Source organism: Cetorhinus maximus, chromosome 2, assembly GCF_964194155.1.
Source record: "Cetorhinus maximus chromosome 2, sCetMax3.hap1.1, whole genome shotgun sequence".
Classification (NCBI taxonomy): domain Eukaryota; kingdom Metazoa; phylum Chordata; class Chondrichthyes; order Lamniformes; family Cetorhinidae; genus Cetorhinus; species Cetorhinus maximus.
In genome coordinates, this window is record NC_135880.1 from 178068006 (window position 1) to 178085688 (window position 17683).

A 17683-nucleotide genomic window follows, 5' to 3' on the forward strand; every position below is an offset into this window, starting at 1 on the left:
TCCTCCAGCCCAACAACCTAACGAGACGTCTGCACTCCTCCAACTTTAGCCTCTTCTGTATCTCTGGTTTTAATTGCTGCACCATTGGTTGCTGTGCCTTCAGCTGCCAAGCCCCTAACCTGTGCAATTCCCTAACAAAAACAAAAATACCTGGAAAAACTCAGCAGGTCTGGCAGCATCTGCGGAGAGGAACACAGTTAACGTTTCGAGTCCGTATGACCCTTCAACAGAACTCGTACAGGGTCATACGAACTCGAAACGTTAACTGTGTTCCTCTCCGCAGATGCTGCCAGACCTGCTGAGTTTTTCCAGGTTTTTTTTTTTGGATTTCCAGCATCCGCAGTTTTTTGCTTTTATCTGTGCAATTCCCTCCCTGAAACCCTCCAACAATCTATCTATCTCACTCCCCTCAATTAAGATGCCCCTTAAAACCTACCTCTTTGACCAACCTTTGGTCCTGTCCTAATATCTCCTTATGTGGCTCAGCGTCTCATTTAGTTTGATGCTCCTGAAGCACCCTGGGATGTTTTACGACGGCAAGAGCGCTATATAAATGCAATTTGCTGTTGTCTAGTTGCGACCACGGGGAAGTAGGTTCGAATGTCAGCTGCTGTGTTTGCATTGCCAAGCTGGCTGGCTTACCCCAGGAGAGAAATATCTTCTGCAACCATGAGCTAGTTTTAGCAGCATACACATGACAATTGGCATTATGCTGCAATCTGATTTCTGCAGACGACAATATGAAAAGACCTTTTGGATTCAATCTGCCTGGGCCAATGTCAATACATGACGTTGACAGCAGAAGATATGAAGTCAATAGCACAAGGGCTTACTCAATGGTGGTAGAAAAAAAATGTTGAAAAACACTGGAATGAATCGTACTGATTGTTTTGGTTAGGATTTGCAACAGAGAGACCTGGATTCAGATGACTTTATAAACTGAACCAGCCCCAGTTTTGAGGTTCAAACTCCAAATCAGACCACATCTATTTTAAACAAAAACAGAATTACCTGGAAAAACTCAGCAGGTCTGGCAGCATCGGTGGAGAAGAAAAGAGTTGCCGTTTCGAGTCCAACATGACCCTTCAACAGAACTGAAGTATAGTTAGGAGAGGGGTGAAATATAAGCTGGTTTAAGGTGGGGGGCGGGGGGAGAGAGAAGTTGAGGGTGGGGTGGTTGTGGGGACAAGCAAGCAGTGATAGGAGCAGATAATCAAAAGATGTCACAGACAAAAGGATCAAAGAGGTGTTGAAGGTGGTGATATTATCTAAGAAAAGTGCTAATTAAGAATAGATGGCAGGACACTCAAGGTACAGCTCTAGTAGGGGTGGGGTGGAAAGACTAACAAGGTATTAGACTTCATCTTCCGACTAGGCACTTTACAGCCTTCCGGGCTGAATATTGAATTCAACAACTTTAGATCTTAAACTCCCCCTCCCCCATCCCCACCCCGTTTCTTCCCCCTCCCTTTTCTTTTGTTTTTTTTTTCAATAATTTATATAGATTCTTCTTTTCCCACCTATTTCCATTATTTTTAAATCTACAACTAATACCTTGTTAGTCTTTCCACCCCACCCCCACTAGAGCTGTGCCTTGAGTGTCCTGCCATCCATTCTTAATTAGCACTTTTCTTAGATAATATCACCACCTTCAACACCTCTTTGATCCTTTTGTCTGCGACATCTTTTGATTATCTGCTCCTATCACTGCTTGCTTGTCCCCATAACCACCCCACCCTCAACTTCTATCTCTTCCCCCGCCCCCCCACCTTAAACCAGCTTATATTTCACCCCTCTCCTAACTATACTTCAGTTCTGTTGAAGGGTCATGTTGGACTCGAAACGTCAACTCTTTTCTTCTCCACCGATGCTGCCAGACCTGCTGAGTTTTTCCAGGTAATTCTGTTTTTGTTTTGGATTTCCAGCATCCGCAGTAGCTTTTTGTTTTTTTCACATCTATTTTAACCTTTTTATTGCATCATCTTCCTCCAGTGTTAAATAACCTAGAGTCTTAATGAGGGTAAATAAGGAGAAACTGTTTCCATTGGCGGGAGAGTTGGCAACACAAGTTTAAGATAATTGGCAAAAGAACCAGAGAGGAGATAAGGGAATTTATTTTACACATAGTTGTTGTGATCTGGAATGCGCTGCCTGAAAAGGGTGCTGGAAGCAGATTCCATAGTAACTTTCAGAAGAGAATTGGACAAATACGTGTTTAAAAATAATGGGCAGACCTTGAGGAAAAGCAGGGGCAGAGGGGGAGGTACTAGTTAGATAGCTTTTACAAAGAGCTGGCACAGGCACAATGGGCCAAGTGGCCTCCTTCTGTGCTGTATCAGTCTAAATAAATATTGTATATTTCCTGTCAAGGTTATACCTTCTCCACCATACTTCATACACCAGGATGTTTTGATGTTTTTATTTAGAAGTTGAATTGAAGTATTCTGCTGGAAAGGTTGGCCTGGCCCCTCCCTAAGACCAAGATGCAACGAGGTAACAAAGCCCCCACCATTTATGATACAAGTAATGAATGCAGGGAAAGCCTTGAACTGTATCACAGCACAAGTCATATCAAGTTTTTACAAGGATAGAGAAGGTAATAAAAGAATGCTAGAAACTCCAATTAACATAATTTTATGAAGGCAACAAATAAATTCAACTCTAATAAACTTGATACAAACAGGCTTGAGGGTGGAATTTGCTTGAAAGGCTCCCAAATTTCCTGGTGTAAACCCCCGTGTGACTGTAAGCCGCTGGTTTCTCTAACCTTTCTAATCTTGCTTTGGAGTTCCAGACGGATCTCTGTGGCAATGGTATGTGAATTATATCGTTAAGATGGAAAGGTGAAAGGCATTGTTTAATTAAGTATTTAGAACACTTACCAAACAAGATTGCCCTTGAAGGGGCTATTTGGCTGGTTTAATTGGGTAATTCATTAATTGTAAAGTCTTATTTTATTGGTGTACTCAAAAGAGTGCAAAGGAAGACTACTGGGGTAAAAAACAAAAATACCTGGAAAAACTCAGCAGGTCTGACAGCATCTGCGGAGAGGAATACAGTTAATGTTTCGAGTCCATGTGACTCTTCATCAGAACTGAGGGAATATAGAAATGAAGTGAAATATAAGCTGGTAGAGGGGGGTGGGACAGGTAACGCTGGATAGAGGGCCAGTGATAGGTGGAGATAAAGAGATTGCCAAAGATGTCATAGACAGAAGGACAAAGGGTACTACTGGGGCACTGGGTTAGCGGGTAAAAGGCAAACATATGTAATGCTGCATTCTGTAAATAAACCAACTATTGAGGAAAGGATCTGTGTCTAGTTTCATACTTCGCCATCTGGCTTTGGGATTCATTTAACACCCAGGTGATTTTGATCATGTAAATTTAATGGTGTTTGATATCTAGGTTTTAATTGGAAGAAATGATTTGTATGATGTGTGTCAGCCATGGCTCAGTGGGTAACATTTCTCACCTTCCAGGTGGAAGATTGTGGGTTCATATCCCACTCCAGAGGCTGGAGCACATAACCTAGACTGACATTCTGATGCAGACCTGAGGGAAGTGCCCTGCACTGTCAGACGTGCCATCGTTTTAGATGAGGTATTGAACAGAAGCCTTGGCTGCTATATCAGGTGGACATAAAAAATCCCACTGTCATTATTTGAAGATGAGTAGGAGAGTTCTCCTCTTGTCCTGGCTAATATTTATCCCTTAACCACCATCACTGAATAACAGATCATCTGGTCGTTGTCACATTGATGTTGGTGGGAGCTTGCTATGTGCAAATTGGCTACAGCATTTCCTAAATTACAACAGTGACTGCACTTGAAAAGTATTTCATTGACTGTAAAGTGCTTTGGGATGTCCTGAGGTTGTGAGGGGAGCTATATAAATGCATGTTCTTCCTGGTTACCTTATGAGGAAAGGTTTGACAGGCTGGGCCTGTAACCATTGGAGTCTAGAAGAATGAGAGGTGATCTTATTGAAATATATAAAATCCTGAGGGGACTTGACAGGGCTGGAAGGATGTTTTCCTTTGTGGAAGAGACTAGAACTAGGGGAAACGGTTTAAAAATAAGGAGTCTCCCAGTTAAGATGGAGATGAGAAAAAAAATCTTTGAGGGTTGTGAGTCTGGGGAATTCTCTTCCCCCAGAAAGTGGTGGAAGCAGGGTCATTTGAATATGTTTAAAGCAGAGGTAGATTGATACATGACTAACTAGGGAGCCAAAGGTTATTGGGAGTAGGCGGAATGTGGCATTGAGCCCACAATCAGAGCAGCCATGGGCTTAAGTTTTGCGGTCCTGCCCGCCACGGAATCGTAGCGGACGGGACGGACAATTTGACAGACAAGCAAAAGTCTGTTGTGGTGGAACTGGAAAATCCCGCCCAGAATCTTGTTGAATGGCGGAGCAGACTTCAGGGGCCAAACTCCTGCTCCTAACTCGTACGTTCATTGTGGGGATAGACTTGAATTTTGCTGTGATTTAAATTAGTCCAGACAAAAATGCCCCACGCATTTTATGGAATTTAACTTTTCACTTCCAGGATTTGGTCAAATAAAATTTGGTGGGAATTCCTATGGAGATTCTCCTGCTTGCCCTTTGTAACTGAAGAGCAGCAGGGACAGTTGGAAAAATGAGATGAGTGGCAGATACCGATACACAAGCAGGATGAGCCTTTTGGTACGATTATGAAAGTGGTTTGATGGGGTGGATGTGGAAAAAGATAGTTCCAATTGTGGGGGAGACCAAACCAGGGTGTGTAAATATAAGACAGCCACTAATTAATCCAATGGAAAAAAAATTTCAGGGGAAACTTCTTTACCTAGAGAATGTGGAACTCGCTACCACATGGAGCAGTTGAGGTGAATAGCAACAGGGAGGGGCATAAGTGAGAAAAGACTAGAAGGATAAGGGGTCTGGTGAAGTAGAATTGGAGGATGGTCGTGTGGAACGTGCACATTGTTATAGGCTAGTTGGGCCAGGATTGCCATTTAAGTAATTTTTCATCTTCAGGATTTCCATTGGATTGTTTGCAACCAGCCATCTGTTTGTTCCTGGTGAAGCAGTGCCTTGCATATTGTAGAATGTAAGATAAAAGGAAGTGGTTATTGTTGGGGTTTGTTGGGGTTTTCTCATGTAATTTCTCAACTTTTTTGGTCACACCGCCTCTTTGTCCACTTCCTCTTCTCCTTCCTCAATCCTCTTCCTCTTTTCCACCACCGCCACCCCCCCACCTTTTTCTCATTCCATTCCTTTGTCACTGCTTTTTTTGCTTCCTTCTCCTCTTCCTCTGCCTCCTTTTTCCTTCTTCCTATCTTTCATTGTTTTCCGCTGGTTTGTTCTCTAATTTGAATTTAACAAGCCAGAACGTTACTGCTTCCTTGGTGGAGAAACCCGAACCCAAGTTTGGTCATTTAAACAGCGAGATGTTGGCCACATTAATGTCTAAACTTTACATGTGGGCGCTGAGGTATCTATTATCCATGTGGTTGTGAGGACATGCCTGCTGCGAGGAGAAAGTTAGCATTGGAAAGTGAAGTGATCTGAGAGCATATCCATGAAGGGATGCAAGGCACACCTATTGGCTTCATGTTATAATGATACAATTAGGTGCATATCTATGGCTGTTTGTCAGTACAGCTTTAATACGAACACTTGCCATGCTGTTTTTATTTTGCACGCAGCTACTTAAACACCAGGGAGTTAATTAGGATGTGAAGCCTAATGACTATTTTCTAATTTGTGCTATTTTCCCCATCATCCCTGCACCCAGTACGGTATGTGCCTTGTTATAGATTAACCACCGCCCAAACTTATCATATCAACTCTTGACTGGCAGTGCTGGTGATGTGGACACACCCAGAAGAAAATAGAGATAGGACGCGGGTGTTCAGAGTTTAACCAGAACAATATGCAGTTTAATCCAGTTTTCAGGCGCTGAATCCAGGCACCAGCTCCTTTGTTTCCGTGACGAGCATGAACTGCCAACTTTTGCATTAAGTCATAAGATTCTGTTCTTCAGTTTAATGAAAAGGTTAATGTTAGTGTTGGGATGAGATGGGTCCATGGGCGAATTTTCCATTAGTCAGTTTGTGGTAGTTGTTCTGGGATGGATAACTCTATCTTTCAAAATGATTTAAATGGTCACAAGGGATCTTTTGTAAAGGTGAGATGGCGTTGGCCCTCTTTGGCCTGTTAATAACTTAGAGTTGTGTAGGTGTGTTGAATGGTCTCTTCAGTGCATAAGTCCATTAACTATGTGGAACTTAGTTGTAACATGCACAACCAATGTCTGTAATAGTTTACAGTTCTGTTTTCTGTTACGGTCTAACACTTTTGCTCCACCCATGCACCAGGTTTTGGACGTATTGAGGAATGGTGCAAAGGTAAATTTTTGATAAGAGTGGCATTTTTTTTCCCTATGTGGCTTTAGTCTTTATGTTCCAGTGAGGGCTAGAAATGTCCAAAGTAGATAAAGTGGCAAGAAGTTTTGTTTAATTTTTGCCCAGGCATTTTTTTAATGGTTCTTGTTTCTCTACCTCCTAAAACTCCTGTAAGTTTGTGTTTACAAACTGTTTGATTATGATTTTAGAAATATGGACAGCAAAATGGAATTGATACATAGCAAAACTTGTATTGAGTTCACCCATCACCCTCTCTGCTCTGTGACCTACATTGGCTTTCTGTTAAGCAACATCTTGATCTTAAACTTCTTATCCTTGTGTTCAAATCCCTCCATGGCCTCGTTGCTCCTTATCTCTGTAATCTCCTCCAAGACCTCCCTTCTCCTCCAAGTCTGGTTCTTTACACATCTCTGATTTCCTTTGCTCCACCATTGGCGACCATGCCTTCAGCTGCCTGGGCCTGAAGCTCTGGAATTCCCTCTCTAAACATGTCATGCTTCCTTTTAGATACTGCTTAAATCCCATCTCTTTGACCAAGCTTTTAGCTATCTGTCCTAATGTCTCTATGTAGTTCGGTATCAAGTCTTGTGAGAAAATGTGTTAATGTTAATTAAGGTGAAGTGCTGGGGGGCACTCACAGAAGCACATATAAAGAGACTTTTAGGATGGTGGGTTGTAGAGTTAGGAGCTCTACATTTGGTATGTTTGGCTTTGTGAATAAGTCTAAAACTGAATAAAGATTAACTTCTGGTGGTCTCCTCTGCCAACTGGCCGTGGTCTCCCCAACTGCCTGCTGCCCTTGTCCTTCTAGTTGGTAGTGGTTGTGGGTTTGGAAGGTGAGTGGAGCCACTTACAAATTGGGGAGGATCCTGAGGCCAGAATTGAAGGGAGCACAGAGATCTCGGAGGGTTGTTGGGCTGCAGCAGGTAACAGAGATCAGGCGGAGGGAGCAAGACCATGGAAGGATTTGAAAACAAGGACTAGAATTTTAAAATTGAGGCATTGCTTAACTGAGAGCCAAAGTAAATCGGTGAGTATAGGGGTGATGGATGACCATTAGTGTGGTGGCATACCTGAATCCATCTCCGGCAGAATAAACCTCTAGTCGGGAGGGTCCATCGGTGACCTTCCTGCCCTACCGTCAACTGAGGTCCTTGAGCAGCCAATTGATGACCACTTAAGGGCCTCATCCTGCTGCTGCTGCTGGTAGGAACCCAGCTGTAAACAGGCTGCATACACAACGGGCCGCTTCTCACCTCGGGGGCTGGGACCCTCAATCAAATGCGCTCAGTGCCTGATTGAGAGACTGGACTTCGCCACCTCTCCTGCCCTTGCTTCTGACCTGCCCCCTACCCCTCTCTCCCTGCGACACCCCGCAAAACCCCCTCCCCCTATACATAATTTACCTGTGCCCTGGGTCGCTCCACGCTTCTGGGGTTCCAAGGGATGTCTGCCAGCAGCAGCCACGGCCTCCTCAGTGGCACTGCTGAGCGCAAGAGCAGACTGCCTCCGATTGGTTGGCAGCTTTCCCTAGGTGGGACTTTCGGCCCTGGGGTCTTGATTCCGTTGCTGGCCTCGCCACTGCCTGATTGGTGCGTGGTTTTGGCGGGCTTTCCTGGAAAGAGGCACTGCGAGTCTCTGGCTGGCTCTCCGGCCTGCAGGCAAGACCCCGATGCCACAAGAAGATTCTGCCCCTAGTCATATTTTTCTTAGGAACAGATTTCATCATTTACAAACTTCTGTCACAATTTGAAGCTATTATTTTTAACTTTTTTTGTGAAAGCTGTGGTTTAAATTTGTACATGAAATTCACTTTTCACAAAGTTCTTTGAGAAAATTAATAGCAAAGGTTATCCGTCCGTCCGTCCGTCCGTCCGTCCGTCCGTCCGTCCGTCCGTCCGTCCGTCCGTCCGTCCGTCCGTCCGTCCGTCCGTCCGTCCGTCCGTCCGTCCGTCCGTCCATTTTCACACCGCTGCTCCTGGGGGGCAGTAAGCTGAGCAGGGCCCACTGGACCTCCCTTTCATCAGCCACAGTCTCCAGCTCCTCCTTGGGGATTCCCAGACGTTCCCAGGCCAGCCAAGAGATGTAATCCCTCCAGCGAGTCCTGAGTTGGCCTCGAGGTCTCCACCCAGTGGGCTGTGCCCGGTACAGCTCCAGCGGGACCCTGTCAGGGGGCATCCTTGTCAGATGCCCAAACCACCTCAACTGGCCCCTCTCGATCCGGAGGAGCAGCAGCAGCTCTGCTCCGAGGTTCTCCCGGATTGCCGAGCTCCTCACCCTGTCCCGGAGAGTACGCCCAGCAACCCTGCAGAGAAACCTCACTCCCGTCACTTGTACCTTCAATCTTATCCTTTCAGCCATTACCCACAGTAAATGTACCTCGGCTGCACCTTGATATCCCATCCATGAAAATCATAAACAGGACCATAGGTAAGGATGGAGATGTAGATCAACCGGTAAACAGAGAACTTCGTCCTAAAACTCAGCTCCTGCTTCACCACCGCAGGCCGGTAACCCGCCCACAGAGCTACAGCCACCGCACCGATCCGCTGGTCAGTCTCACGCTCCCCCCACCGCCATCACTCGCAAACAAGATCCCAAGATACTTGAACTCCTCTACTAAAGGAAGCTGCTCTCCCCCCCCTCACCTGGAGAGAACAACCCATTCTTTTCCAGGAGAGAGCCATGACCTCCGATTTGGAGGCACTGATCCAATTCCCGGCCGCGTCACACTCGGCAGCGAAACGTTCGAGAGCGGTGGTCACAGTCGGATGAGGCAGGAAGTGCGACGCCATCTTCAAACGGCAGAGATGCCACCCTCAAGCCCCCAAACTGGGTACTCTCCGTACCTTGGCTGCGCCTTGATATCCTGCCCATGAAAATCACAAACAGGACTGGAGACAAGGCCGCACCCTTGGCGAAGTCCAGCGCCCACCTTGAATGAATTTGACTTAACGCTGAGCAACTCTTGCTCCGCGAGTAGAGGGACCTGATAGCATGCAGAAGTAGCACCGGCACTCGCATTCCAGCAGCACCTCCCACTAAATATCCCGAGGAACGCGGACATGTGCCTTCTCCAGGTCTACAAAATGGAGGTTTACCAGACTAGTAAACTCCCACGAACCCTCAAATATCCGTGAGAGGGCAAAGAGCTGGTCCACTGTTCCACGGCCAGGCCGGAATCCGCATTGTTCCACCTGAACCTGAGGTTCGACTAACAGACAAAGTCTCCTCTCCAGCACTCTGGCATTGGCTTTCCCCGGGGGGCGCTGAGGAGTGTGATCCCTCGATAGTTGGAACACACCCCCTGGTCACCTTTCTTAAAGTCGGGGGCCCCCACCCCAGTTTGCCAAGCCAGCGGTACTGCCCCCGCCTTCCACACAACATTTGAAGAGGCGCGTTAACCACGACACCCCAACATTGTCCAGCGCCTTCAACATCTCTGGACAAATCTCGTCCACCCCTGCAACCTTAACGCTACGGAGGCGTTAGACCACCCCAGCGACCACAGTGGCAAGGGTCAAAGCTATTGAAATCCACAAATTATTATCCAATCACTTACTCTTTTTACCTAAACTCTAGCTTATTTTACAGGAGCAGCTCGTTTAGAATTGGAGGAAACCAAATTATTAAAATAATCAAAGTTGGCAATAAAATGCCCAACAGACTGTCTTTCAGAGAGTGGCTATTCATTTCATCTCTGAGGCAGAACTGATAATGAAAGAAAGAGAGATGTGCATTTCTGTAACACCTTTCTTGACCCCGGGGGCACCCTGAAATGCTTTACAGTCACTGAAGTGCTTTTTGAAGTGAGGTCACTGTTGTAATGTAGGAACCACAGGAGCCAATTTGAGCACAGCAAGCTCTCTCAAACAGCAGTGTGATAATGGTAAGGTAATCTGTTTTTGTGTTGCTGATTGAGTTGTAAGTGCAGGCCCTAGGACACGAGAGAGAACGCCCCTGCTCTTTACGATTTCACGTCCACCCCACAGGGCAGGCTTTAACAGTTTTGCAGGTTAATCAGGTTTAACAGTTTAAAAACTTATGAATTGAGTTTCTGCAACTCTCAATCCTGTTTAATTCATCTGAAGTGAAGTAGCACTTGCTGCTTGACCAGGGCTCCTGTTAAGCCTCAGGTGGGGGGGAGGTGGGGGGGTGTGGTGGGGGAGGGGGAATCTATGAAGTCATGTAAGAAGGACCTGCAGGTGTACGTACACAAGCCTTTGAAAGTGGCAGGACGATAAACACCTGGGCCTGAATTTTCAGCTGGGCGAGTGGGCGAGTGGGCGGGTGGGAGCGATCGGGAAATGGACCGTCGACCGCGATTGACTCCCGATCGCGATTTCATGCTCGCTGGCCAATTAACGGCCAACCGGCACGAGAGACGTGCTGAAACGCTCAGCGCTGCCTGGGTTGCGGGCGGGAGGAGGGCGAGTGCTGAAGTCAGCGCGGGCGCAGGGGGAAGCGCTCACAGAAAGCTCCCTGAAGGTGGAGAGCTGCCTCGGGGAGGTGAAGAATTCAAAAATATCAAATAATGATTTTTAAATCTGGTTTTAAAAAAAAATATCCACGCAACACAAGCAGTCACCTGAGCGTGGACATTGTAAAAATTCTGTGCATGGATTTTTTTTTTTAACCTAACGACGGAAACCTCATCCCACCCTTGGATGAGGTTTCCTGAAAAATGCAAAGCCCGCCTGGCCGATTCACCCGCCTGCCAACCGTAACGTTGGACGGGCAGCGAGAAGTCCCAGTTAATTGCGCCGTTAATGGGCTTAGTAGCCCTCCTAATTGTCGGCGGGCCCGCTTCCGAGTTTAGCACTCCCGCTGCCTGAAATATCACGCGAGTGCGCGATGATGTCGGGACACTCACCTGACGTCATCGCGCGCTATTTTACACGAGTGTGTTGAGCGTGCGCCTGCATGCCGAGCGAAAAATTCTGCCCTTGAAGTGGAAAAAATTGACAGGGATCTATGGAGAAAGCACTGCGAACGGGCATAGCTAAATTGCTCTTGCAGAGAGTCGCATGGAGTCAATGGGCCAAATGGCGGCGGCCGCCTGTGCTGTAACCATTCTATGAAAAGTCAAGAAGGCAGTTTTAAAATAAAACATATGGGATCTTTAACGTTACAAATAAATGCACAGAGTACAAAAGCAAGGAAGTTTGGCATAATCTGTGTATTATCACTGGTTCAGCCTCAGCTGGAGTATCGTGTCCAATTCTGGGGAGACTGGGTCTGTATTCCCTAGAGTTTCGAAGGATGAGGGGTGGTCTCATTGACGTGTACTATATTCTTACATGGCGTGACAGGATGGAATATCTGCTGGTTGGTGAGTCTAAAATCACGGGACATAATCTTAAATGGCCTACCCCTTATCCTGAGATTGAGATAAGGAGGAATTTCTTCACTCAGGGGGTGGTGAATCTTTGGAATTCTATACCCCAGAGGGCTGTGGAAGCTCAGTCATTGAGTATGTTCAAGGCAGCAATCGATAGGTTTCTGGAGACTAATGACATAAAGGGATATGGAGATAGTGCGGAAAAGTGATGTTGAGCTAGATGATCAACCATGATTGAATTGAATGGCAGAGCAGGCTCGATGGGCTGAATGGCCTACTCCTGATCCTATGTTCCATCTTAGGAAGGATGTCAAGGCCTTGGAGAGGGTGCGGAGGAGGTTTACACGAATGGTGCCAGTGATGAGGGACTTCAGTTGTGTGGACAGACTGGAGAGGCTGAAGCTGTTCACCTCACAGCAGAGAAGGTTGAGGGGAGATTTAATAGAGTTGCTCAAAATCATGAATGGTTTCGATAAGAGTAAATAAGGAGAAACTGTTTCCAAGTGGCAGAATTGGTAGCCAGAGGACACGGATTTAAGGTGATTGGCAAAAGAAGCAGAAGTAGCCAGAGGAAACATATTTTTACACAGCCCATTGTTAAGATTTGGGTTGCGCTGCCTGAAAGGAAGCAGATTCAAGAGCAAGTTTCAAAAGGGAAATGGATAAATACCTGAAGGGAGAATATTTGCAGGGCTATGGGGAAGAAGAGGGGAGTGGGGCTAATTGGCTAGCTCCTTTGAAAGAGTTGGCACAGGGCCAGTGGGTTGAGCGGTCTCCTTCGATGCTGAATAATTCTGTGATTCATGTGCCCACATCCACTTGAAGCCTAACCCAGTTTCACAAGTGGCACATATTACGATGTGACAGCTGCGACAGGCTCACCAATTCGTCTGTCACCCAGCGTGACCTGAAGGGGGAGAGGAGCAGATGGGTCAGCGGATAAGTTTCGCCGTTTAGTAATTTAATATAAAAATTAATAAGTAATCTCATACAGACTGGGAAGGTTTTTTTTTCCCTTACTCTAATATATTGTAGTGTTTTTTTTAAATTAGTTTGCAGATCACAGTAACAGATGTGCTTGCTGACACTTTCAAATTCCACAATGAATTTCCATAATGCCTTTCACCACCTCAGAATATCCCAAAGTCTTTCACAGCCACCGAAATACTTTTCAAGTGTTGTCACTAATGTAATGGTGGAAGTACATCAGCCAATCTACGCACAGCAAGATCCTACAAACAGCAATGTGATAATGATCAGATCATCTGTTTGTTTTGATGTTGGTTGAAGGCAAGGGCGCCGGGATGTCTCCCCTACTCTTCTTCAAAATTGGCGAGACCACATCTAGAGTACCGTGTACAGTTTTGGTCTCCTTATTTAAGAAAGGATATAAATGCGTTAGAAGTAATTCAGAGAAGGTTCACTCGACTGATACCTGGAATGAAGGGGTTATCGTATGAAGAAAGATTGGACAGGCTGGGCCTGTATCCATTGGAGTTTAGATGATTGAGAGTTGATCTTATTGAAGCATATAAGATCCTGAGGGGACATGACAGGGTGGATGCTGAAAAGATGTTCCCCCTTGAGGGCGAGACTAGAACTAGGGGACAGAGCTTTAAAAATATTTAAAACGGAGATGAGAAGAACATTTTTCTTTGAGGGAACTGAATCTTTGGAACTCTGGAGTGGTGGAGGGAGGGTCATTGAATATTTTTAAGGCAGAAATAGTTAGATTCTTGACTAACAAGGGAGTTAAAGGTTTTGGGGGTTGGCAGAATGTAGATTTGAGGCCACAATCAGATCAGCCGTGATCTTATTGAATGGCGCAGCAGGTTCGAGGGGCTGAATGGCCTACTCCTGCTCCTAATTCGTATGCTCGTATGAAATATTGGCCAGGGTATTTCTGCATCCACCCAAAAGCGCAGCCAAGGTCTTGGTTCAACATTTAGCAACTTACTAAGGTTCTACAATCCTTAATCCTGTTCAGTTCACCTGAAGTGTTTCTCTACTTGAGATCCTGCCATGTTGGGAGGTCAGGAAACTGGGAGTGTCAATCAATTGTCTTTTTGTGCTGTAGCCCCTAGAGTTAGCCATGAACTCACAATCGCCTGTCTTGCGAAACGAGAGTGCTACTTATTGAGCCTCGGCTGACACCTAATATCAGTGTACTGTCTTGTACATTATTGAGCCATCCAGATCAGGGCTGATCTTTGATTTATCATAAATTAGTTGGTATCTGCAGCAGTTTTACTTTACAACTAGCCTTGGTGGCCTTAGGGTAGGGAAGGACCGTCAATCACCAGGATTTTTGCCTTTAACTGCTGTTCAGTGATTCTGCTGGGATGTGTTGAATTTCAGAGCCAGGTGAGGACATGACCAGTCTACATTCTTGATTATCACTGAAAAGGGAGACATGTTGCTGAAGCTTTTCGTCTTGCACTCATCAGGACAAATGCAAGAGAGCCAAATTTCAAACGGTCACAGCAATTTATACTACAGGAGACAAGGGCGCTGATTGGTTGGCAAGTTGACTGTGATTGGCTGAGGCATTGCCATGGAGAAAGCAATGGGAGGAACTATAGGCTCCCCAAGCTCCCAGTTCAAAAAAGGTGCAGGGCTTGAACATATAACAATCTTGCTGTTTAGTTTTAAGTTCCCATCTTGAGAACAATTATCAAAGCAATTTCTTTTTGTTAACACTTTGCACCCTTGCCTACCCACAAATGTTCAATAGGGATCAATGTATTATGATGTGACAGCTGTAATATTACTGGTTAAGCTAATAACAATAACTTTCATTGATTATAGCTCCTATAGTGTAGTAAATCATCCAAAGGTGTTTCACAGGAGCGATTTATGTAACAAAATTTGACCCCAGCTGCATAAGGAGATAAGTGATCAAAAGCTTGGTAGGAGAGGGTGGCTTTAAGGAGCATCTTTAAGGAGGAGAGATGTGGATGTTTTGAGGGAGGGAATTCTTGAGTTAAGAGCCTCGATGGCTGAAGGCATGGTTGCCAATGGTGGAGGGATGGATATTGGGGAAGTGCAAGAGGGGAATGGGATTTGGTATGAGTTAGGATCACGAGATATTGAAGGGATTTGAGGAAGATGATTTTTTAAAATTGAATGCTTTAATGGATTGGCAAACCACTGGAGAGATGAGGGAGCGGCAGCTTGCATTTATATAGTGCCTTTATCATAGTAAAGCTTTCTGTGGTGCATCACAGGAGCATAATCCAGCAAAATGTGACACTGAGCCACATGAGATATTAGGACAGACACACAAAAGCTTGGTCAAAGTGGTAGATTTTAAGGAGTGTTTTAAAAGAGGAGAGGGAGATCGAGAGGTGGCAAGGTGTGGGGGTGGGGCCATTCCAAATCTTTGGATGAAGGTGGCCAAAGGCACTCCCACCAATGGTGGAGCGATTAAAATCCGGGATGCCCCAGAGGCCAGAATTAGATGTTTGCAGGTGTCTCCGGGGGGTTGTCGGGCTGGAGGGAGTTACAGAGATGGAGGGGGGAGCGAGGCCATGGAGGAACTTAAAAAATAGGATGCCAATTTCAAAACTGGTGATTTGCTGATCCGGGAGCAGGGCTTCCTGCAGGATGAAATGCACTTGAATAGGTTTTGAACCGATGTGATTTCTGGAGGTTGGAGGGCATGAGGACAGTGACGAGGCCCTCAGCAAAACTGACATTGCACGAACATGGTTGGGGGCGTTGAGAGGCAGTGGAGCTGAAGTAAGGTTGAGGCAAGTGTGCTGCAAGGAGAAGCACACTGAGTGCGTGAAGGTTACAGCTCAGTGATGCTTTATTCCACTAGCACCAAACACGTTCAGTGAAAAGAATTATTTTAATGATATGAGAAAAATCAAGCACCCTCCCACATCTGAACATTCTTGACCCTGTCTGCCGCCCTGTCTTCCCACCCAAAGGACTGGCCCCTCCCCCACCATGAACCCGCCGGAAACGCTCTCCAATCCAGAGTGAACTGTGGGCACAGAAAGGCTTAGCCACCCCCGCGCCCTCCACCGCCCCCAGCTTGCGGGGCTGCGCCTGACGCTGCTGGCAGTCCCCACGGCAACCGCAGGGCCCCAGCCTCCAGGCCCCTGCAGAGGGAGTGCCGTGGGGATGTCAGGGAGACAGCACGAGTTCCCCCTCAACCCAAACATAATCGAGAGAGGTGGAAATAAGCACGTTGAGTGGATGGGATGTGGGATTTGAAGCTTAGTTTAGGGCTGAACAGGGATTCACAGAGTCAGAACAGGCTGTAATTAGCAGTTGAAATGGATGGTGACGGTGTTAGGGAGTAGGGTTTATCGCCAAGATGTGTTCTAGAAGGATCCAATAAATAAAAACTTTTGAACTTGTACTGTTTAAAAAAAAAGCCTGCCAGTTGAAACAGAGCTAAAGGAGCCATTAAGTGAATCTATGGATGACAAGTAGCGGCCTGAACATTTTACAAGAAACATAATCCTACTAATTTTCCAAGCTAATGGTTACTTCAGCTCGCACATAATTTGGGTGCTGTTAAGTTTTCACAAGCTACCATCTGTTACCTTCCCTTCCTCAACCCTCCTCCCCACTTCATAATCGAGGTCAAAGAAAAATTGTTCCCTATGGTTTATGTATCCATTTCTCGGACCTGCACAGAGTGGAATGATGTGCTGAAGGGGGAAATTCCGAGTTGTTTTTAAAATTTTATATATCTGTAATGAGGGGAAATGGGGCCAGACATTTAAGGACACACTGCCCTGAAGAAAACACTTCCATTGCCGATGAGCTATAGAAAACTAAAACCAGCAGAAGGCACATCTGAGGGCGATCCAGATAAAAGGTCACAGTTTCTTCCAAATTTGCGATGGCCAATTGCAGACTGATTTTCTCTTTTCCAACCCCACCCTTCCCTTCCTTTCTCTCTAGCCAAGCCAGCAGTTGGCTGTGATGTGGTCATTTCGTGACTGCTTGGAAGAGCAAGAAGTAAAGACTTGCATTTATAGAGCATGTTTTGTGAGCTCAGGATGGCCTGAAGTGCTTGCAGCCAATGAAGTGCTTTTGAAATGTAGTCACTGTTGTATTTTTGGAAATGCAGCAGCCAATTTGTGCACAGCAAGCTCCCAGAAACAGCATAGTGACAATGACCTGATGATTTGTTTTTGTGATGTTGATTGAGGAATAGATATTGGCCAGGACACTGAGGAGAACTCCCCACCCCGCTCTTCTTTGAAATGGTGCCGTGGGATCTTTGACATCCACCTGTGAGAGCAGACAGGGCATTGGACTAATTAATGCCTCATCCAAAAAACAGCACCTCCTGACAGTGTAGCACTCCCTCAGCAGTGCACTGGGAATATTAGCCTGGATTGGAAGTGTTGAGGCCTCTGGAGTGGGGCTTGAATCCACAAGCTTCTGACTAAGAGGCAAAAGTGCTCCCACTGACTCTGAATTAAACAAAGTTAATGGGATTTCTTTTTTGCTTTATTCTGCACTGTAACCCTCCAACTATATTCAATACAAAGTAGGCAATGGGTTTATATTAACATTTCAGCTAGTAAGCAGTTGGGCCATTAACTCTTCCTCTGCTTTCCAACATTAGAGAGTGGAGCAATAGCCAGGATTCCTGTTATCACAACAGAAGGTGCATCTTTTACTGTTAAACCAGCATAAGATTGGACTCTGGTGCGAACCATCCCAGGACAGTACGGCCTGCTGACATTGGCTGGCTTGGTTCACACATGATCTTAAAATGCTCATCCTGGGAAGATGTGCTAGCCTTTGCTTTGATGTTATCCAAAGACGGAGACAATCAATTGCAAGTTCTTCGTAGTGTTGGTGTTTATATCTTCAGTTCATTGCAATGATTCCTTTTCAATGAGCATTGGCTCCATGTCATATGTAGATCAATACTGAGTCAATCACTATGCTGACCTACA

The 17683-nt window shown here is 45.8% G+C and overlaps 1 protein-coding gene across 3 annotated transcripts in view; it reads left to right on the forward strand.

Moving 5' to 3' along the window:
• The window catches only part of LOC144667940 (coronin-2A-like), a 164832-nt gene that overhangs the window by 49266 nt on the left and 97883 nt on the right, over positions 1–17683 (forward strand). The window contains exon 1 of one of the 3 annotated variants that reach the window (XM_078529578.1): positions 5922–6039. The exons of the other annotated variants lie outside the window; for them this stretch is intronic. The gene's annotated coding sequence lies outside the window, so the exon portion shown is untranslated. Of the gene's footprint in view, positions 1–5921; positions 6040–17683 lie in introns of those variants that run through there. 3 annotated transcript variants of the gene reach the window in all.